Raw genomic sequence first — 23,938 nt, forward strand, 5'->3', positions numbered from 1 at the left:
TTAAGGGCCTTGCTCAAGGGTCCAACAGTGGACACCTGGACCAGAGACCTTTCAATTACTAGTCCAGTACCTTAACCGCTAGGCTACAACTGCCCAACATCGGTCTTCTTAGAACAGTGTCTGTTGTTATAGCTGAAAAGTTCACATTTGTTTTTGACATGGAATGTACAACAAACTTATGGTCAGGTGTCCAAATACTTTTGGTCACATAGTGTAAATAATAGGCAATGCGATTCATGATACTGGGTTCACGATACGATTTTTTCCAGATTTATTAAACAAAATTAAATTGAAGACAAATTATGACAAAGTTTCCTTTTATTATTTCTCTTTAAATAAAATAAAATAAAATACTGTATTTATTAGAGATGGGACGATCGATCGGCTATGAATCGGTATCGGCCGATTTTTAATCAAAATATGCTATCGGCGATCGGCGATATTTCCTAAAAGTAGCCGATTCGATCGTGTGATATATAAAGACCACGTTAAGTTAACAGCTCAGTGGATTGATCCAGACTTTGAGCTACGACGCGCCAACCATCACATCACCATTCATCAACCATCGTACAGAAACCATCGTGAAAGCTCTTCATGACCTAAAATAACATCATTAACGTTGTGCATCACACATACGATGTAATTTTGCTGATTGTAATATTTACTTTAAAAAGCCGATTCTATCAGCACGTTATATAAACTCCTGGTTCACTTTGGTAAATCGTAAGCGGTTCTTACTTGTGATGTAGATGAGAACAGAAAACGTTACAGAGCCAATCAGAGGCAAAAGTTTATTCATTACCAAATTCGTTAGTTCAGGATCATCTGCTAAACTTTTAGGGTAATCAGAACTTTTAGCTCCACAGACGGAACGAGTCTGACTCGGTGACCGCTCTGTGGTAATAGCGGTTTAATTAAGCTTTTTAATTAAGCTTTTTAATGTAAGAAAGTCACACAAAATGTTCTGTAGTAGCTGGTGTTTATTTAAAACCACAGCATTTATTAATAACAGTAAAAACGGAGAGAGAAACTTACGCGTCACATTCGACTCCTGAATCAGAATCATTTAAAGCGACACTGTGAACAAAGCGTTTTTTTTAAAGAAACACACACACGCTGTTGCTTTCGGTTTATTTTCACTGTGAGGCTCTTTTTAAGTTTTTTTCAGACTAAACTGGATAACATTAAACCTGTGTGTGTGTGTGTGGTCAGTTAGACTAATAAGATATGTCTCCTGTGGGTGAAAAAAATAATTGTTTGGTTACTTTATTATTTACTGCTGATTTTGCGCTAAAAATTGCATGTCACCGCCCCCCCCCCCCACCCCCACCCCCCGATCGAAATCGACTATCGTCCGATTGCCCTGAAAGGAGATCGGAGATCGCAATCGGTGCCAAAAACCCCGATCGTCCCATCTCTAGTATTTATGCTTATCTTTTATTTATCTAAATAATGATCGCCCTTTTATTTCTGAGGTGGGTACAAACTATGCAAAACAATGCTGCACATTTCCCTTTTTGTGTAAAAAAAATACTGAAATGAAATAAATTCCACATTAAATAAATAAGTGAATAATACAAATACAGAAAGTATTCTCACATAAATGAATTTAGCTGGACAATTCCGAACCTGGCAACCCTGCAGTGACGTCAACCAGGCGAGGTGAAAAGCGCCAGTGCCCTCTGCTGTTTAAAGTGAATATCGATTCATTATACATGTAAACCGGTTTGAATCGTTACACATGTGAATCAATTTTTAACTGTCTTGTGGTGCATCGTTACATCCCTAGTAAATAAATAAACCTTTTTTTTAATGCATTTTCTTCCCTTTTTCTCCCTTTTAGTGCGTCCAGTTGCCCGATTGCGTCATGCTTCCTCTCCACCAATGCCGATCCCTGCTCTGATTGAGGAGAACGAAGCTAACCCACACCCCCTCCGACACGTGGGCAGCATGCAGTATGCATCTTATCACCTACACTTTGACGAGTGCAGTGCAGCTCAGCGTTGCCTACGGAGAGACACACCCTGAGAGATCCCAGCTGATGTATTTAAGATCCCAGCTCTGGTTCCAGTGTGTGTTTTTACCTCTGCGGCACCTGAGCGGACAGTAAATAACCCTTTAATGCTGTGAAATGCATCAGTGAGAATTAAACTGAGAATTAAATACTAGTTTTCTGGTCCAGAATGAATCAGTGAGTGATGAAAAAGCTATAGACTCTAAAGCTAAAGCTAATAGGCTGCGTCTGTTTACATATTGTGCACTACATATTAAATTAGACCTGACAACACCATGAATACTGTGATAATCTGACAAATTATGCACATGTTTACAGATGTTTACACTGGTTTGGAACACAGCCAGAATGGTGATGGTCGTTATTTCAAACAATCTGGCATCCTGCTGTTATTGAAAGGCAGATGGACAAGAAGCTTTTTCCTCTATTTTTTCTGTATTTTATTTTGTAACTTAAAAAGCCCTACTATTTATCCTTCTTTAAAAATAACACTTACGATGGCTTGGTGGGTAGCACCGTCACCTCACAGCAAGAAGGTCCCAGCTAGAGTGGTCTGGGTTTGTTTCTTTGTTAATTAGGATTTTAACGTCATGTTTTAACCTTTAATTACATTCATGACAGAAACGGTAGTTACTCATTACACAAGATTCATCAGTTCACAAGGTTATATCAAACACAGTCATGGACAATTTACTATCTCCAATTCACCTCACCTGCATGTTTTTGGACTGTGGGAGGAAACCGGAGCACCTGGAGGAAACCAACGCAGACACGGGGAGAACATGCAAACTCCACACAGACTGGTCCGGACTCTCCCAGGACCACTACAGAGCAGGTATTATTTAGGTGGTGGATCATTCTCAGCACTGCAGTGACACTGACATGGTGGTGGTGTGTTAGTGTGTGTTGTGCTGGTATGAGTGGATCACACAGCAGCGCTGCTGGAGTTTTCAAATACCGTGTCCACTCACTGTCCAGTCTATTAGACACTCCTACCTAGTTGGTCATCTTTGAGATCTTCATCAGTGGTCACAGGACGCTGCCCACGGTGTGCTGTTGGCTGGATATTTTTGGTTGGTGGACTATTCTCAGTCCAGCAGTGACAATGTGGTGTTTAAAACATATCCACATACTAACACACCACCACTATGTCAGTGTCACTGCAGTGCTGAGAATGATCCACCACCCAAATAATACCTGCTCTGTAGTGATCCTGGGAGAGTCCTGACCATTGAAGAACAGGGTAAAAGCAGGCTAAACATGTATGTAGAGAAACAGATGGACTACAGTCAGTAATTGTAGAACTACAAAGTGCTTCTATATGGTAAGTGGTGCTGATAAAATGGACAGTGAGTGTAGAAACAAGGAGGTGGTTTTAATGTCATGGTTGATCAGTGTACAAAGGGGAGGAAAAGCTAGTTCTTACAAACCAACAGACCTGCAGTAATCTATCCTACAGTTCATAAAGTGTGGTGAGTGGCTGAATTTCAACAAAGCGCACATGTTTCTGTTTGATCTGAAACAGCCCCTTTGAATAGGAACGAGGCCCGAGACTGGCATAACTCCACAGTGCCGAGAACAGAGCCAGAGCTCAGCCCAGTCCATCCCGGCACTCCTACTAGAACAAATTGACTACAGACTACACAAAATGCTCCAAATATCCTTTGGTCCTTAGTGAACAGAAAGCAAATTTGATTTTTTCATATACAAGCAGCAGCCTGAATGTAGCTGTTTGAAGCTCTTTTCCATTACCAGCTCTCAAAGTGGAACTACATTTTCAATCCATCACCAAATGACAGCAGATTTAACCAGTTACTTCAGAGACAGTAAAGGAAAAGCTGAGTCTTAGCTGCTCTTAGTATTTACTTGTTTTTTTCATCGGTGGTCAGTCAGTGCTTAAAAGAGCTCTCCGGAAGTGGACATTTGGGCAGGGATCTTTTTTTAACTCTCCCTGATATAACAACAACAATAATAATAATAAGTTCAATTTATATAGCACCTTTCACACACCCAAGGACACTTTACAATGTAAATATTCAAGGAAAGAGCAAAAAACATCATTATAAAGAATGGCTTATTCATTCCCCCAGCATCAGACAGCCTGACTTTATCCATATTGAATCACTCACTCACTTAAAGGGTGGGGGGTGTGGTACCTATCCCAGCTTGTCAATGGGCTCAAGGCACACAGTAACACCCTGGATGGGGTGCCAGTCCATCGCAGGGCAGACACACAAATACACACACACATTCACCTATAGAGCGATTCTGTGTCTCCAATTAACCTGACTGCATGTTTTTGGACTGTGGGAGGATATGCATACACGGGGAGAACATGCAAACCACACAGAAAGGACCCAGACCGCCCCGCCTGGGGATCGAACCCAGGACCTTCTTGCTGTGAGGCGACAGTACTATTCTGCTATCTGTTCTGTCAATGTTACTTAGTTGCCACACCTTTCCTTTTCTATTTTTTGACTGAAATATGATGTATACTATATAAATCAGATACATAAAGAAACTACATGCTTTCAATTGTGCAGCAACAGTTTAGGGAATGGCCTTTCCTGTTCCTGCTTGACTATGCTCCTGTGCACAAAGCTCTGCACAGAGCCCTGACCTCATCCCCACTGAATGGCTTTTGAATGAAACTGGAACATCAATAAGTCTTTCTTGATGGACATCAGTGACCAGATATACAAATGCTCTTTTGAGTCAATGGGCACAAATAGACATAGACATACTTCCGAGTTTTGTGAGAAGGCTTCTCACAAAGGTGTCTGTTATTATTGCTGAAACATTGAAATAGACCATTTGTTTTTGACATTGGATGTCCAAGAAGCTCATAATCAGCTGTCTAAAAAGTTTTGGCTATATGGTGTACATAAGGCAGCAAATTGCAGACTTGGCTACTTAAGCCAGCATACCTAACCTAATTCTCAATGATAATAATGCTTAGTTACCTTGGACTGTGTACTAGGACCCAATCCCACAGGGTCCTAGTCCACAGTCCAAGCTTAATCATGCATTGCTTGAGGTGGACAGTAGTTAGGGATCTGGACTAGTGATCACAAGGTTGCAGGTTTAAGCCCCAAATTTACCAGATTGCCACTGTTGGGCTCTTGAGCAAGGCCCTTAACCCTGAAACTACCCGGAAACTACTTTGGGAGTCACAACCTTAAAAACAAGCATAACCATGAGCATGTGCAGTAGGAAACAGATAGCATCTGAATGGCAGCACGGTGGCTAAGTGCGTAGCACTGTCGCCTCACAGCAAGAAGGTCTCGGGTTCGATCCCCAGACGGGGTGGTCCGGGTCCTGTGTGGAGTTTGCATGTTCTCCCAGTGTCTGCGTAGGTTTTCTCCAGAAGCTCTGGTTTCCTCCCACAGTCCAAAAACATGCAGTCAGGTTAATTGGAGACACTGAATTGCCCTATAGGTGAATGGGTGAGTCTATGTGTGTGTATGTGTGTCCGCCCTGCGATGGACTGGCACCCCGCCCAGGGTGATACTGTGTGCCTTGTGCCCATTGAAAAGCCCCCCCAGTGAGCATCTAAAGGATGTAGCTCTTTCTTTATTGGTAGCTTGATGGAATTTCTGAATAAAAATACTGTAAAAGCTGTGGGGTCATCTCGGCTTGTACGAAAGTAATCCAGAGGTAACAACAGACAATTTCCTAAAATTACAGGAAGGATTCATTTCTCACTCAGCTCATCACTCTTTCTCTATGGTGCCCTGCAATTACCATAAAAGCTGAGCTGTCTGACAGTTCTGTTTCTCCCGTGAAGTCTTTATGTCTTTGGGGTTAACATCTTAACCCTCCCGTGGCCCCCTGCTCTACACCGGGGCGTCGTTCTGTCTACGTTCTGTCTACGCAACCGTTCAGACATGCGATGTTGGCATTATGTCTGCAGTCAGGGAAATCCCAGCGGCTCTTTGTTTCACGGCCATTCAGCGCCACTCGTGCACCTGCGTGTAGAGTACGGGTACGGGTAAACCTCCCAAGCAAACAATGAGAACGCCGATCCCGTTTCGGATGACACGATGTGACATTTCCACAGACACACCGTTTCTGAACGTGCTCCGGTGTTTAAAGGACAGATGGCATGTGGGTGTGTATGCTATTCCCACTGCAGATTAAGAGAAGCAAAAGAAAAGAAGTATGCACAATGTTTACTTTTATGTCCTCCAGCCATTCAGCTGCTCTCACCGGAATATTTGTCGTTTGATCTTTATACAAAACAGATCCTGTAGCGCACGTCACGCTACAACAAATACAACGTTAATAAACGCTGGAGTTCAGATTGCGATAAAATTAAGGTTCCCTCTAGTGAAAACAATAAAGCATTGGGCAAATGATGGATAACGTAACGTTTATATCCTTAAGGGAGACGGCATCCTTCTAAAAAGATCTAAATACATAAAAATAAACGTTAATAACTTTTCTAGGTTTTACGTGTTGCCCCACAGGACACAAAACCTTGATGGCACCACATCAAGGTTTATACTGTTTACTCAGAAAATTGCACTGCACCACCAGGCTTCACAGTATTTTTTTATGTAATAAAACTGACTGGGAATATATGATATATGATTTTTACATTTACATAATAACCATATAACAAAATGCAAAAATAAATGTAATAAACATAAAATAAAATCTAAGGGCAGTCTGGTGGCACAGCTGTCTATTATGCTAGCCAGCCAGGCATCTACACAGTCATTACTGACTATGTCTATTATTTGTTTATTAGTATTTTAACGTCATGTTTTACTCTTTGGTTACAAAATTCATCAGTTCACAAGGTTATATCGAACACAGTCATGGACAATTTTGTATCTCCAATTCACCTCACTTGCATGTCTTTGGACTGTGGGAGGAAACCGGAGCACCCAGAACAAACCCACGCAGACAAGGGGAGAACATGCAAACTCCACACAGAAAATACCCGGATCAAACCCAGGACCTTCCTGCTGTAAGGGAACAGTCCTACCCACTTAGTCACCGTGGATCATTCTCAGCACTGCAGTGACACTGACATGGTGGTGGTGTGTTAGTGTGTGTTGTGCTGGTATGAGTGGATCAGACACAGCAGCTCTGCTGGAGTTTTTAAACACCTCACTGTCACTGCTGGACTGAGAATAGTCCACCAACCAAAAACATCCAGCCAACAATGCCCAAACAGCAGCAATAGATGAGCGATCGTCTCTGACTTCACATCTACAAGGTGGACCAACTAGGTAGGAGTGTCTAATAGACTGGACATTGAGTGGACACGGTATTTAAAAACTCCATCAGTGCTGCTGTGTCTGATCTACTCATACCAGCACAACACACACTAACACACCACCACCATGTCAGTGTCACTGCAGTGCTGAGAATGATCTACCACCCAAATAATACCTGCTCTGTGGTGGTCCTGTGAGGATCCTGTCCATTGAAGAACAGGGTGAAAGCAGGCTAAAACAGCATGCAGAGAAACAGATGGACTACAGTCAGTAATTGTAGAACTACAAAGTGCTTCTATATGGTAAGTGGAGCTGATAAAATGGACAGTGAGTGTAGAAACAAGGAGGTGGTTTTAATGTTATAATGTTATGCCTGATAATAACAATAATACATCTGAAGTATATGTAAACTACAAAGGCGTATTACTGATCTTAAAACCAGGTGGCTATTATTTAATTTCTTAGATAACTCGCATAATAGGGCGATACCCTTATTTCAACTACTGGTGTAAGTTGCTTATATAACCACTACAATAATCAGATAAGTGCAGAAATCAGATAACAAGCAGATTATTAGTGAGCATGAGAACGTTTCCCAGACGCTAGATGTTTGATGATACGACGCTGTCAGAAAAGCAGAAGAAAAAGCTGCACATGGAAATCTAAAACGACGTTTGCAGAGTCGGTGTTACCGCCTCGCTGCTCCATCTGAGCTCTTTTAATTATCTTCATGGCTTTTAATTATTTTCATAATTCACACTATTCGTCTTAATAATGTGCTTCGTTCTCCTCATTACAGTCGACATTGGCCCTGATGATTTCTGCATCGCTGCATGGAGACGATTACACCAGCATCTGTGGCCGTGACTGGAAGAAATGTACGAGAAGAAAAACGCCCTTCACTTGAGAATTGTGCTATTTTTGGTGCTACTTGAGTTGGGTAGAAAACTCTGTGTAACAGCATTTAACAGCCTACCTGCTGCTGCTAAGTGTGATTGCAGTAATTATGTTTTAAACGCACGTCAACTCGTCCAGCGGGTGACACAGTAGGTAGTGTTGGTGCCACACAGCTCCAGTCACTGTATCTGTATTTGCCAAGTTCTTTTTTTATTTCTTTATTTTATTTCCTCTAGTTTTTTAGTTTTTACACCTATCCCAAATAGGGATGTAACGATGCACCACAAGGCAGTTAAAAATCGGTGCACATGTGCCATGGTTTGAATCGGTAATTCATGTAAAATGAATCGATATTCACTTTAAACAGCAAAGGGCATTGGCGCTATTCACCTCGCCTGGTTGACATCACTACACAGAGTTGTACGAGATTTTCAGCCAAATTTATTTATGTGAGGATACTTTCTTTATTTGTATTATTCATTTATTTATATAATGTTGGATTTGTTTTAAAATTTCATTTCAGTTTCAGTTTTTTTTTCTACACAAAAAGGGAAATGTGCAGCATTGATTTGCATAGTTTGTACCTACCTCAAAAATAAAATGGCATTCATTATTTAGATACATAAAAGATTTGATTTTAATTTTTAAAAGGAAACTTTATCATAATTTATCTTCAATTTCATTTTGTTTAAAAAATCGGGAAAAAAATCGTATCATGAGCCCAGTATCGTAAATCGTATCGCATCGTGGGTAGAGTGTATCGTTACATCCCTAATCCCAAATGTATACAAGTTAAAGGACTGTGTACTCTAAAATGTCTCTAGGTGTTAACGACCATGTCCAGGGTCTATGCCAAGTTTGTGCTCAGTGTTTATGGAATAGGCTCGAAACACAAAGCAAGATAAAGTTTAATTGAAGATGAACTAAAATATTTTAGGGTGGCGCAGTGGGTAGCACTGTTTCCTCACAGTGAAAATGGCCTGAGTTCGATTCCCTGACTGGGCAGACAGGATCACCTTTTGTGTGAAGTTGGTAAAATAGGCAATGAATGAAATAAATTTGGTCCAAATTGTAAATTTACTTGGATGGCACCTAAGCACCCTTAGATACAGTACTAGTATTGCAACAAGTGTTCCCACTTTCTGTGTTCCACGTCCGTGTAAATACCGTGTCCACTTACTGTCCACTCTATTAAACACTCTTACTTAGTTGGTCCACTCTGTAGATGTAAAGTCAGAGACGATCGCTCATCTAATGCTGCTTTTTTACTTGGTCATCTTCTAGACCCTCATCAGTGGTCACAGGACGCTGCCCACGGGGAACTGTTGGCTGGATATTTTTGGTTGGTGGACCATTCTCAGTCCAGCAGGGACAGTGCGGTGTTTAAAAACTCCATCAGTGCTGCTGTGTCTGATCCACTCATACCAGCACAACACACCACCACCATGTCAGTGTCACTGCAATGCTGAGAATGATCCACCACCTAAATAATACCAACTCTGTCATGGTCCTGTGGGGGTCCTGACCATTGAAGAACAGAGAAAAAGGAGGTTAAAAAAGTATGTAGAGAAACTGGCCAGAAAATGGACAGTGAGTGTAGAAACAAGGAGGTGGTTTTAATGTTATGGCTGATCGGTGTATGTTATTGTTATTGTAATTTAGAATATATACATGTATAATAACAGATGCATAATACAATTATGCATTTTAATATTTCCATTTTATTTTCATCAACTGTTTATCCTGGTTACGGCAGGTCTGGTTCCACCAGGAAACACTGGACACAAGGTAGAAATACCTTGGACAGGGCACCAATTCATAAGGCTTAGGTCATCTCACCCCCAAGACATAGACGATCATGTCTGTGTAGATGCCCGGCCAGCTGACAGTATCACTGAGCTTCATGAAAAGATTTAAAATGTAAACAAACACGTCTAGATAGGGATGTAGCAATACACTCTACCAACAATGCAATGCGATTCACGATACTGGGTTCACGATACGATTTTTTCCTGGATTTTTTTTTTACTGAAATTAAAGACAAATTATGACAAAGTTTCCTTTTATTATTTCTGTTTAAAAAAAATAATAAAATACTGTATTTGTGTTTATCTAAATAATGAATGCCCTTTTATTTCTGAGGAAGATACAAACTATGCAAAACAATTATGAATTAAGCCCAATTTGGCTGAAAAACCCTGAATCTGGCAACCAGGCGTATAGCGCCAGTGACGTCAACCAGGCGAGGTGTATAGCACCAGTTCCCTCTGCTGTTTAAAGTGAATATCGATTCATTACACATGTTAAATCGATTTGAATCGAGGAATTTTTAAAGCGGTTATTAATTGTCTTGTGGTGCATCGTTACATCCCTACATCTAATGTTTAAAAACTTCCAAAATATTCCCTGGCTTGTTTTGTTTCTTAAAACATTAGTGTGATTTTGAGTGCTTCCCATTTTTCGCCCAGGAGATTATATCCTTTACCGTTGATGATTACCTTATAGACGAGAAGGTTACCCATGTCATGGGCACTAATACATCCCTATACTATCACAGTATGTGGCTTTTGAACTTTACAATAATGGATGATCTTCAATATGGATGATCGTCCTATAACCTGAAAATGTCGACCTGTCAGATCACCTGTTGAGTAACCTTGATCTGAAAGAAATCATTAATGCCTTCGGCAAAGACGAAATGTGGCCTCCGCTGTGCACAGAACAGGCTTTATTTGCATTTGTGTTTTTGGCAGTGGTTTGTGAAAGTCCATGGTGACAGCCATCACAGCCTTAGTTGGGGTCTTCCTTTTCTAACATTCTCTAAGATTTATCCAGACTGAATCTTTGATATATAAAGGTATAATGCCCAAGAAACACTTCTTAAACTGTTGGATTTTTTGCTGGTGCATTTTTTTTCTTACTCTGAACTAGGCCTTTCCTAAACTCTTTATTACACAAGTATGACTGCATTTCCTGTTTAGGATGTTTTATGAACATTTCCCACGTTCCTAGTCTTAATTCGCCCCATCCCAACCTTTTCAAAGGGTACCACAGGCAACAAAATAAGAATGAAAAGGTATTGCTAGGTATGTACATAATAACAACAGTAATAATAATAATACAATTTAAGCTTGTAATATCAGGCAACATTATAATCAGAAGCTCATGTCAACCAGATCACAAAACACACCCAGGCAGAAAGAGCAAGCTTTCACAATACAGACAGGTTAGCAAACCACAGAGCAACAAAAGTCAGAATTTAAAAGTCAGGATTTTAATGAAAGAAGATGGCAGCAAAACAATGGGTAAAAGTCCCACCTAGCAACTCACACACACTCCACTATGGTTTAAAAGCTTGCTCAATGAAAGCCATTTTGTTAACCGAACATTAATAACTTTCCCAGACGAATCATGACTGTCAATTTGTTCAGACGAGTCCAAATATAAGCTTTGTGGCCAATGTGAGAGCTCTGAAAGGGCGGACTATTGTAGCACTGCTCTAAAGAAATATAATGTACAACCTCTGATCGAGTGTTCGACCATCCGTGTAAAAAATATTTGCATCCTGACTGAGCCTAGACCACAGCTAGCAGACATTCAGAGTATATACAAGTATTCTAGACCTGTTGAGTATTACATTTTTGCTGATGACTGACTCAAACAAGTTATTGTAAAAAATCTATTGTTTTTCTTTATTGTAGTGGTAGCTTAGTGGTTGAGCTGGTGGACTAGTAGTTGGAAGGTTGCTGCTACTAGCTCCACCAGGTTTTGATTGCTGGGCCCTCAAACAAGCCCTTTTAAGGTTTAGAATGGATTGGATTTGGTTACAATTGGTCACCTTGTGTCTGGTAAACGTCCTGTTGATTTTATGACACTCACTCACTCACTCTCTTAACCGCTTATCCAGTTAGGGTCACATGGGGGTGCTGGAGCCTATCCCAGCTTTTCAATGGACACAAGGCACACAGTAACACCCTGAACAAGGCGCCAGTCCATCACGGGGCAGACACACACACACACATTCACCTATAGGGCAATTCAGTGTCTCCAATTAACCTGACTGCATGTTTTTGGACTGTGGGAGGAAACCGGAGCTCCCAGAGGAAACCCACACAGACACGGGGAGAATATGCAAACTCCGCACAGAAAGGACCCGGACCACCCCGCGCCGCCTGGGGATCGAACCCAGGACCTTTTTGCTGTGAGGCGACAGTGCTACCCACCGAGCCACCGACTCTTATATCCTAAATATTCTAACCACTAGGCTACAACTGCCTAGTGTACTGGATTAAGGTACTGGATTAATAATCAAAAGTTTGCTGGTTCAAGCTGGTTCAAGCCCCACCACTGCCAGGTTGTCACTGATGGGCCACTGAGCAAGGCCTTTAACCCTTTATTGCTTAGACAGTATGCTGTCACAGTACTGTAAGTCGCTTTGGATAAAAAGTGTCTGCTATATGCTGAAAATGTAAATAATTAGGGATGCATCGATACCATTTTTTCCCAACCGAGTACGAGTACATGTATTTTTGTACTTGTCGATACCGATACCTATTTAGAATACCGTTTTTTTAAACAAAAACACACGTGAGAAGTGACGAGAAGTTTAATGATACCACGTCCAAAAATGCACGTCAACAAGTAGCGAGAGATCAAAGTGTTTGTGCGCTGATGTGATGAAATCAAGGAGGAAAAATAAATGAATCTGAGTGGATTTGGCAACACGAATAGCATGGATTGTTCTGTAGTGAGTTGGAGGTTAATAAATATTTTTGCAATGTTGGTGTTTTGTTGTTATGTTTTGTAGAGAACGATCAGGTCAGAAATACTGTAAAGCGTGTGTGTGTGTGCCCGTGTATTGCTGTTCGACATGTCACTCATTCCCAGTCGCACATCTCAGATCAGATATCTGACGCTCTGCGAGCCGGTCGGATCGAGTTGTTGGATAGTTCACACTTAGCGATCAAGAGCCGAGTTTTGATCGCCGAGCGAACGCCGAGTTGCTCCCGAGCTCGGCGCTAGATTTGACGGCTCGGGAGCAACTCGGTGTTCGCTTGGCGATCAAAACTCGGCTCTCAAGAACGCAGGATACGGTGTGAGGGGAAATGCAGGGGAGGAGTGTAAATAGGTGGGTCAGAGGCTTAATTAATATAGTTTATATCAGAATACACCAACACACACACATTTTACAGTATTTCTGATTTGATCCTCTACAAAACATAAAACCAACGTTGCATTGCAAAAATATTTATTAACCTCCAGCTCACTATAGAACAATCCATACTGTTTGTGTTGCCAAATCCACTCCGATTCATTTATTTTTCCTCTTTGATTTTACGCTGCACATCAGCGCACAAACACTTTGATCACTCGCTACTTGTTGACGTGCATTTTTAGACGTGGCATCATTAAACCCCTAGTCACTTCTCATGAATGTTTTTGTAAAAAAAAAAAACATAGTTTGGGAGATCAGAGAAGCTCGCCTGTGATTCCAGTTGGTGATAGGTCGTGTAGTGTGAAACCCCCTATCGCCGATCAGTCGTGTAGTGTGAAATATACACCGACTGAAAGACTCCGGAGTGCAAAAGATTCAGTCAAAATGAGAAAAAAAAATCCAGGAAATCACATTGTAGGATTTTTAAAGAATTTATTTGTAAATTATGGTGGGAAATAAGTATTTGGTCAATAACAAAAGTTCAACTCAATACTTTGTAACATAACCTTTGTTGGCAATGACAGAGGTCAAACGTTTCCTGTAAGTCTTCACCAGGTTTGCACACACTGTAGCTGGTATTTTGGCCCATTCCTCCATGCAGATCTCCTCTAGAGTAGTGATGTTTTGGGGCTGTCGCTGGGCAACACAGACTTTGAACTCCCTCCACAAATTTTCTATGAGGTTGAGGTCTGGAGACTGGCTAGGCCACTCCAGGACCTTGAAATGCTTTTTACGGAGCCACTCCTTCGTTGCCCGAGCGGTGTGTTTGGGATCATTGTCATGCTGGAAGACCCAGCCACGTTCCATCTTCAATGCTCTCACTGATGGAAGGAGGTTTTGGCTTAAAATCTCACGATACATGGCTCCGTTTATTCTTCCCTTAACACGGATCAGTCGTCCTGTCCCCTTTGCAGAAAAACAGCCCCAAAGCATGATGTTTCCACCCCCATGCTTCACAGTAGGTATGGTGTTTACTCAGCATTCTTCTTCCTCCAAACACGACGAGTTGAGTTTTTACCAAAAAGTTCCATTTTGGTTTCACCAAATTTTGACCACATGATATTCTCCCAATCCTCTTCTGGATCATCCATATGCTCTCTGGCAAACTTCAGACGGGCCTGGACATGTACTGGCTTAAGCAGGAGGACACGCCTGGCACTGCAGAATTTGAGTCCCTCTCTGCGTAGTGTGTTACTGATGGTAGCCTTTGTTACTTTGGTCCCAGCTCTCTGCAGGTCATTCATCAGGTCCCTCCGTGTAGTTCTGGGATTTTTGCTCACCGTTCTCGTGATCATTTTGACCCCACGGGATGAGATCTTGCGTGGGGCCCCAGATCGAGGGAGATTATCAATGGTCTTGTATGACTTCCATTTTCTTACAATTGCTCCCACAGTTGATTTATTCACACCAACCTGCTTGCCTATTGTAGATTCACTCTTCCCAGCCTGGTGCAGGTCTACAATTTTCTTCCTGGTGTCCTTCGACAGCTCCTTGGTCTTGGCCATGGTTGAGTTTGGAGTCTGACTGTTTGAGGCTGTGGACAGGTGTCTTTTATACAGATAACGAGGTCAAACAGGTGCCATTAATACAGGTAACGAGTGGAGGACAGAAGAGCTTCTTAAAGAAGAAGTAACAGGTCTGTGAGAGCCAGAAATCTTGCTTGTTTGTGGGTTATGGAGGTAAAGATGTAGCAAAAGTTTTGCACCTGTGAAAACAAAATCTGTAAAATTTGTACCTGTAAAACAAAAAATCTGTAACTGTAAAAAAGATTTGTACCTGTAAAAAATTAATTTGTACTTTTATTTTCAATGTGAGAATAAAAACATTGCAGCACAGTTTCAAATCTGCCCGCCACGAGTTTTGCAACAAATATCTCAGTCAGCGTGTTGCAAAACTGATCTGTACCTGTAGCTGCAGGGGTGGGACTACTGGGGAGCAGGAGCTGTTTTTAGAGCAGCAAGAAGCGTGTCAATCACAAAGTTTCAGTGTAGTTGGATCAGAACATCATAACTTCCTTATTCCATCATAACTTCCTTATTAGTGTTGCTGTGGGTTTTATGTTGGATGTTTGCTGCGTGTTGTCTGCTAGTTAATGTGTTAATGCGTTTAACCCTGCTAGTTTTATACTGGACATATTGGACACTCGGCCTGACATTCGAGTTTCTTTCATCTCGTTCTCGGCTAATACACATTCAAAAGCGAATAAACCTGCACGAACTGACTCTGCAGTAAACAAAGCACAAACTACAATCTAAAATGTTTTTAAAAGTCTTTCTGTTTATTTTTATTTAACGCTATTTCGTGATTGTGAGCTTTATCTGCCTTGAAAAGCCAAGGGAGCCTCTCAAAAGTGCATAAAACCAGGTTATAGTTCTGAATTACCTATTGACATGTACCATTCACCACAACTGTATTAAGTCCTACAGTACCGGTACAGTCAAATACATATCGTGTAAAAGAAATCTAAACCTACATTTTAATGTAATAAGCAATGTAGTGACATGCACCACCTACTACCCCTAAATTACAGAAAAAAAAGCTCTAGTGTAGGTATAGTATAAGAATAAAAGAATAAAAAGAATAAAATATAAACGTAGAAATATAACATAGAAACGTACATTTTTATACAAAAAAGGTTGTAGTAGTTACCATGTCACTTGCACTACTCACTATTTTACATAATAGTCTTACAGCAGTGATAAATCATACAAAGTCCTACAGCATGAGTATAATAATAAAGAATGAAATATAGAAATTTTTCATTGCAATTTACATTGCTTACTACATGTAGGTTTAGATTTCTTTTACACGATATGTATTTGACTGTACCGGTACTGTAGGACTTAATACAGTTGTGGTGAATGGTACATGTCAATAGGTAATTCAGAACTATAACCTGGTTTTATGCACTTTTGAGAGGCTCCCTTGGCTTTTCAAGGCAGATAAAGCTCACAATCACGAAATAGCGTTAAATAAAAATAAACAGAAAGAATTTTTAGATTGTAGTTTGTGCTTTGTTTACTGCAGAGTCAGTTCGTGCAGGTTTATTCGCTTTTGAATGTGTATTAGCCGAGAACGAGATGAAAGAAACTCGAATGTCAGGCCGAGTGTCCAATATGTCCAGTATAAAACTAGCAGGGTTAAACGCATTAACACATTAACTAGCAGACAACACGCAGCAAACATCCAACATAAAACCCACAGCAACACTAATAAGGAAGTTATGATGTTCTGATCCAACTACACTGAAACTTTGTGATTGACACGCTTCTTGCTGCTCTAAAAACAAGCTCTTTTGATTGGTCGGTAATTACGTCTATCTCCCCAGTAGTCCCGCCCCCTGCGCCCCTAAGCCCCGCCCCTGCAGCTGCAGGTACAGATCAGTTTTGCAACACGCTGACTGAGATATTTGTTGCAAAACTCGTGACGGGTAGATTTGAAACTGTGCTGCAATGTTTTTATTCTCACATTGAAAATAAAAGTACAAATTTATTTTTTACAGGTACAAATCTTTTTTACAGTTACAGATTTATTTTTTACAGGTACAAATCTTTTTTACAGTTACAGATTTATTTTTTACAGGTACAAATCTTTTTTACAGTTACAGATTTATTTTTTACAGGTACAAATTTTACAGATTTTTTTTACAGTTACAAATTTATTTTTTACAGTTACAAATTTATTTTTTACAGTTACAAATCTTTTTCACAGTTACATATTTTTTTTTTTACAGGTACAAATTTTACAGATTTCATTTTCACAGGTGCAAAACTTTTGCTACATATTTACCTCCATAGTGGGTGACCAAATACTTATTTTCCACCATAATTTACAAATAAATTCTTTAAAAATCCTACAATGTGATTTCCTGGATTTTTTTTTCTCATTTTGTCTCTCATAGTTGAAGTGTACCTATGATGAAAATTACAGACCTCTCTCATCTTTCTAAGTAGGAGAACTTGCACAATCAGTGGCTGACTAAATACTTTTTGGCCCCACTGTACAGTAAAAACAATAAACAACAAACCATAAATACAAACAGTTCATGTTTACATTATTGGGGGATGGGGGTCCCTGCTGAGTCTGGTTCCTCTCAAGGTTTCTTCCTGTTTTTCCTTGCCACTGTCACCCTCGGCTTGCTCAACAGGGGTTTTTGTATCTGATGGTCCTGGATTCTGTAAAGCTGCTTTGAGACAATGTCCACTGTAAAAAGCCCTATTGAAATTGACGTCATATGCTGGGTCAGAGGTTTCATTATACAGTATTACTGAAATCCACAATAGTAAATATGGAGTCTGCTAAAGCACTACAATGTAGAACTGCTGAACCTGATGATTAATTGTCATCTGAAAATGACCATGATAGCTCAGATAGTTGTGTTTCTGTAATTATGTAATCATGTCAGGTTCAGGTATTAGTTGTTTCTTAGCAACTGTGTAAAGGCATTGTTTGTAGTTTAATTCTGAACTGATATTATGCACATTTGATTAATAATTCCAAAAAAAAGAAAGTGTGATTCCACTGGGCTGCCACTAACAACTATTTTTCTATCGATTAATCTATAGACTATATTACCGATTAGTCGATTAATCTAAATGATTAATTTTCCTCCAAAAACTTTATTTTAGAATTGCATTTAAGCTTCTTTTACTTCAACAACAAACTGTTTGGCATAAAAATATGGCACAATACTAAATGTAAACAGGGTTTATGTCCATATTATCAAATTCTCAAGTGCTTCATATTAAACAAAGTGCAGCATGTGTTTATGGCATCCTGTACACAAAGCAAAGTGCTAAAACTTAAAGCAGAAATAAAATAGTTAAAGGTGGGCATGTCTCTTTAAGTCCAACGTACAGTAATGACAGAATGAGCCCAGATACTAACCTACACATTAACTCAAAACTTACTTCAAATTCTAAGCGATGTAAACAAAGTGGTAAGCATTATGGCGCATTCACATGAGAAGCTTTTTGCACTTTGAGCACTGCGGCAACCGCAAAAATCGCGAGCACATGTTGCTTCTCATGTGAACGCGCCCTAAACTGAACTCGCTAAGAAATACGGTATTCCAAGATCTCGCGATTAAGAAGCTTAATGAAACAATATAGACATGCAACATCGAGCTAGTGCTGCTGTGTAGTATGCAGCAAGTAGTGCTGAGGGAAATCATATAAACGTTTATATGAATGGAGATGTTGTAGAAATTAAAAGGGATCATTTATAAGCATAGATTTAAAAATGATGCATCGATTTAAAATATTGAATATTGCTAAAAATGTTTCAACGTCATCCATTAGGTCGATCAATCATGGCAGCCCTACTGGATTTTATAGAATTTTAGGAAATATAGGTTATAGGAACCCTAAATCATTTGTCATTTTTAACATTCACTAAGACTTGCAGCTTGTTATGAATTCTGGTTTATCAACAGTCACAATAAGCAAAGTCCCATTACTGAAGGATTATAAATTCTGAACTAATATTATAAACAGTTGATTAATAATTCCAAAAAGGAATTGCAATTCCACTGGATCTCATAGAATATTAGAAAACATTTGAAATTTGACATTTTTAACATTCACTAATACTTCCAAATTATGAATTCTGTGTTCTGGTTTATGAAAAGTCACACTAAGCAAAGACTTTGTCCCATCACTGAAAGATGATAAATCTAATAGAATTATAATATTGCTATCTATGGCCTGGTGTACAAAAGAGCATAACCGACCCTGAACTATAGGTTGGGTTTCTCTGGTCTCTCTTGATGAGCAGAACCCCATTAGCCAATTCCAGGCATCAGTGAGCTCACATACATTACACACAAGTATGTACATGACAGTCTGAAAAGATATGGTTGGATTAATGTACCTCAAAGAAAGCATGTGTTAGCCTTCACTCTCCCAAGTGGTTATATGTTATGTGACCATGACTAAATTGGCATAGCCCCAAACTGAAAAGAACATGTTGCTAAAGGCACATTATATGTTGATTTTTTAATTAGCAATATCTTTGTCATAGAATACTTAAACATATGGCAAGAACTAATTGCAGGATGGTGCTGTACTACTCTGACATATGTTTTAATGGTTGATGTATTAGGTTGTTTTACCGTTACCATCTCAGTAGTGTCTGTAAATTTACTGTCTAGGGGTATTTCTGTTTCCCAAGGTCTTCCACTTTTTACATTTGTAATACAATACTGACACCAGTGATCTGATTTAAAGCTAATGCGATTGACCTGAAAATAAAATTCCATTACTGCCCGCACTGACTTTGCAAGAGATGCAAAACAGGTCAGGTGCCATGGCAGTGAGGCTTAACTTAATCACGTCATCAATCAGTGTTTGGTCACTCAGGATCACACTTTTTGAAATGTATAATACGTTGGACAACAGATCAAAAGAGAGAACAAAGTTAATCCAAAACTGATCCAGTGTTTAGGCCAGTATTGGCCCTGTTACTGATACTTACTTTTGCACTGGTACACTGATATGTACAAGTGCCCCCTAGGATTCTATTTATTCATTCTTTCATGCTTTTTTATGTTCTGTCACATTTTTTTAATGTACACTATTATAACATAATTAAATATTATAGTTAAAAGATAATAGCATCTGTGACCCTAGAAACAGTTTAATACGTCTCAATAAGTATTCTGTAAATTGACATTCAACATAAAATTTTACAGCATTACATTTACAGCTTTCAGCTGACACTTTTATCCAAAGTGATTTACAACTGAGACCTCATACAGTAAGCAATTGAAGGTTAAATGCCTAGTTCATGTGCCCAACAGTGGCAGCTTGGCAGTGGTGGGACTTGAACCAGCAAGCTTCCTATCACTTGTCTAATACCTTAGCCATTAAGCTATACCATTGTCCTTTTTATTATATATAGGATGTGTTCGAAAACCTAGGGAGCTCTCTACATAGACATCATTTTACGTCATCCTATGCACGCGCTCCTGAGAAGTAGGCTGTTCGAAATCCTAAATGCCTTAATATGCTCACTAGTAAGGTATCTTAAAATTTCAACGCTATTTTGACTCAGGAACGAGTGAGCATCTGATGCTGCCTTAGCGGTAAAGGCAATCCCAGCATTGAGTGCGACACGACAGAAAAATTAAAAAAACATGCAGGACAGTGCGGAGAAACCAACGAGTTATGAGTTATTTTCAAACGTAAATAAATTATTATTGATTTTTAATTTGTATAAACTTATAAAAGTGTCACTTATTTGCAAATTCGGGCTTGTCATCGAATTTTAGTACACAGAGGGAGATGTTAGTTGACATGCTAGCACGTTGTGCCACCCCATCCCATTGGTTTGAATGGCATGAGGCTAACTGTGTTAGCTTAGTTAGCAAATCGCTGTCTAAGTAGCCCGTTCGAAAAACCTGTCTTATAAGTCAATGACTCATTAGAATCCTCTCTACTTATACAGCTGCCTATGTAGGCAGTAAGACAGCAAGGCAGCTCACTAGGTTTTCGAACACACCCATAGTCTTGCATGTTCTCCACAGTTCACAGGAATTCTTGACCTTCTGCTAAATGTAATTTCAGTAACAAATGTTAACTAACTTAAGCACTAAAAAGACACCAAAGAAAGTGTTTAAAGTTAAATTATGTTTGGACGAGATTAATAAACAAGATACTGCTATTTAGGTTTGGGGGTGTAGATATTACTATGGCAAAATTCACCAAGCATTATGATTTACTGTTAAGTGAGTTCTGTAAGGTAAGTCTGTGGCTGAACTCTTTCATTTTAAATTGACCAGAATAAAAAAAATCTGGCCTTAAAATGAGGGTAATACACTTCCCCAATATTTGAGTTTAACAAAATTGCAAGGAACTTTAGGATTTTACTTATCCTTACAGGTATACTAAATGCACTTTGTCAGATAGTATACATTATAGATAGAAAAACTGTACCCACACGGGCAGTTACAGTGCTATTACATTTAAATGTCAGCTACTTAGCACCATGCCTGAAATGATGTGGATGATTATCAAACCATTTCATGAAGTGAGGGGAATAATTTACATTTTGACTCACATATATGTGAATTACAGGACAGAGTAAGTACAATCTAAACTCTTCAGCAAGCCTTTTTATTGTACGTCACTTAGAGCATCTTTGTTTGTGAAGCTTGATGACAGGGTAGATGAGAACGAGTAACACAACCAAGATGTTCTAACAGCTTAAAGCTTTAATAAAAAGCGCTACTGGATTGGAAACTAACACACCTAGGTGAAAACCTGTAGCAGGTTTTTTTGGGTCTAATTTCAATTTGTGTTCAATCAAATTGTATTCTAGGTACTAGTTTACCTCATGTCTTTCACAGACATTTCATTCTATGGACTGTTTGGACAGCTACGTGTTGAATGATAAATATATGCTGATTTTATTTATATATTTACTTACGCTTTACTCATATTAATAGCCAACACTTCTTGCTTATTAAAATATCATGACAAATTAGTGCCTTTGTTTGTGAGCCTTGATGACAGTGTGGATGACAAGTAATATGGTGAAAACCTGAAAACCTGTAGCAATAGCTATATTTATTTTTATTTGGGTCTAATTTCAATTTGTATTAAATCAAGTTGTATTCTAGGTACTATTTTACCTCATGCCTTTCACTTACATTTCATTCTATGGACTGTTTGGACTCATATTAATAGCCTATACTTCTTGTTCATTAAAATGTTACAATAAATTTACAATAATTATAAATAATGATTCAGTCCTGGGGAGCTGGGTTTGATTTCCACCTTTGGTCAGAGTCTGTGAGGAGTTTACTTTAGGTGCTCTGGTTTCCCTGCCACCTTCTAGGTGCTGTTTTACCTCACGTCTTTCACTGACATTTCATTCCATGGACTGTTTGGACAGCTAAAAGTGTCGACAGCTAAAATGTTTTTTTCATATATTTATTAATTGCTTATTAAAATATCACGACAAATTAGCATCTGTGTTTGTGAAGCTTGATGACAGTGTGGATGACAAGTAACACCACCATGATGTTCTATCAGCTTAAAATTGGAGTGAAAACTAATTCACCTAGGTGAAAACCTGTAGCAATAGCAATATATATTTTTTTATTTGGGTCTAATTTCAATTTGTATTAAATCAAGTTGTATTCTAGGTACTATTTTACCTCACGTCTTTCACAGACATTTTATTCTATGGACTGTTTGGACAGTTGAAAGTGTTGATTGATAAATATATGCTAATTTGTATTTATATATTTACTAGTTTTACTCACATTAATAGCCTATACTTCCTGCTTATTAAAATATCATGACAAATTAGCGCCTTTGTTTGTGAAGCTTGATGACAGTGTGGATGACAACAAGTAACACCACCAAGATGTTCTATCAGCTTAATGCTTTAATCAAAAAGCTCAACCGGATTGGAAACTAATACACCTTTTAAGTTTTTTATTTGGGTCTAATGTCAATTGTGTTCAATCAAATTGTATTCTAGGTACTATTTTACTTCACGTCTTTCACAGACATTTCATTCCATGGACTGTTTGGACAGCTAAAAGTGTCAAATAAAAAATATATATGCTGATTTTATTCATATATTTACTTATGTTTTACTCATATTAATAGCCTATACTTCTTGCTTATTAAAATATCATGACAAATTTGCGTCTTTGTTTGTGAAGCTTGATGACAGTGTGGATGACAAGTAACACCACCAAGATGTTTCATCAGCTTAAAATTTCAATAAAAAACCACAACCAGATTGGAAACTAATATGCCTTTTTATTTAGGTTTTTTATTTGGGTCTAATGTCAGTTGTGTTCAATCAAATTGTATTTTAGGTACTATTTTACCTCATGTCTTTCACAGACATTTCATTCTATGGACTGTTTGAACAGCTAAGTGTCAAATGATAAATATATGCTGATTTTTATTTATATATTTACTTATGTTTTATTCAAATCAATAGTCTATACTTCTTGCTCATTAAAATATCACAACAAATTAGTATACAATAATTATAAAGTCCTGGGGTTTGATCTCCACCTTTAGTCAGTGTCTGTGAGGAGTTTACTTCAGGTGCTCTGGTTTCCCTGCCACCTCCCAAACATGCAAATACTGTATTGGCTACTCTGAATTGTACCTAAGCCTTAGGTGAGTGTGAAAGTGAGGAAGTGTGTGAGTGCTGACCTGTGATACTAGGGATGCACCGAGACCCTGACTAAAATGACACAGTTCCTACAATTAAATGAATAAATATATGAATACGCGTATGAATACGGGTTTAATCTCGTACTTGTTCTGCCGCGCTTGTTGTTTTGCGCTGCATCTTCGAAGCTCACGGCAGTTCAAATGGGTTTTATAACTTAGGAATTTGATGCAAAGCCAAGTAGAAACATTATTAAATAATCCCGCAATCAGATGAAGGAGAATTTGCGCTTCATGCAGATACAGGCTAGTAAATCCGCATCGCTTCGTTATATCCACCGCACAACTCATCATCCGCGGAGGGATGGAAGTTTACTGATTCGGTTTATATAGTGCACAGAGCGAAGAAAAATAGCAAAAAGTCAGATTATAAAAGAGAAAA

General features: G+C 39.1%; 1 protein-coding gene across 8 annotated transcripts in view; it reads right to left on the minus strand.

Annotated features, from left to right (window-relative positions):
• The window catches only part of ptprub (protein tyrosine phosphatase receptor type Ub), a 516,837-nt gene that overhangs the window by 492,166 nt on the left and 733 nt on the right, over positions 1-23,938 (minus strand). The gene's annotated exons all lie outside the window — the stretch shown is intronic.

This window comes from Trichomycterus rosablanca, chromosome 3 (assembly GCF_030014385.1).
Source record: "Trichomycterus rosablanca isolate fTriRos1 chromosome 3, fTriRos1.hap1, whole genome shotgun sequence".
Taxonomy (NCBI): Eukaryota; Metazoa; Chordata; class Actinopteri; order Siluriformes; family Trichomycteridae; genus Trichomycterus; species Trichomycterus rosablanca.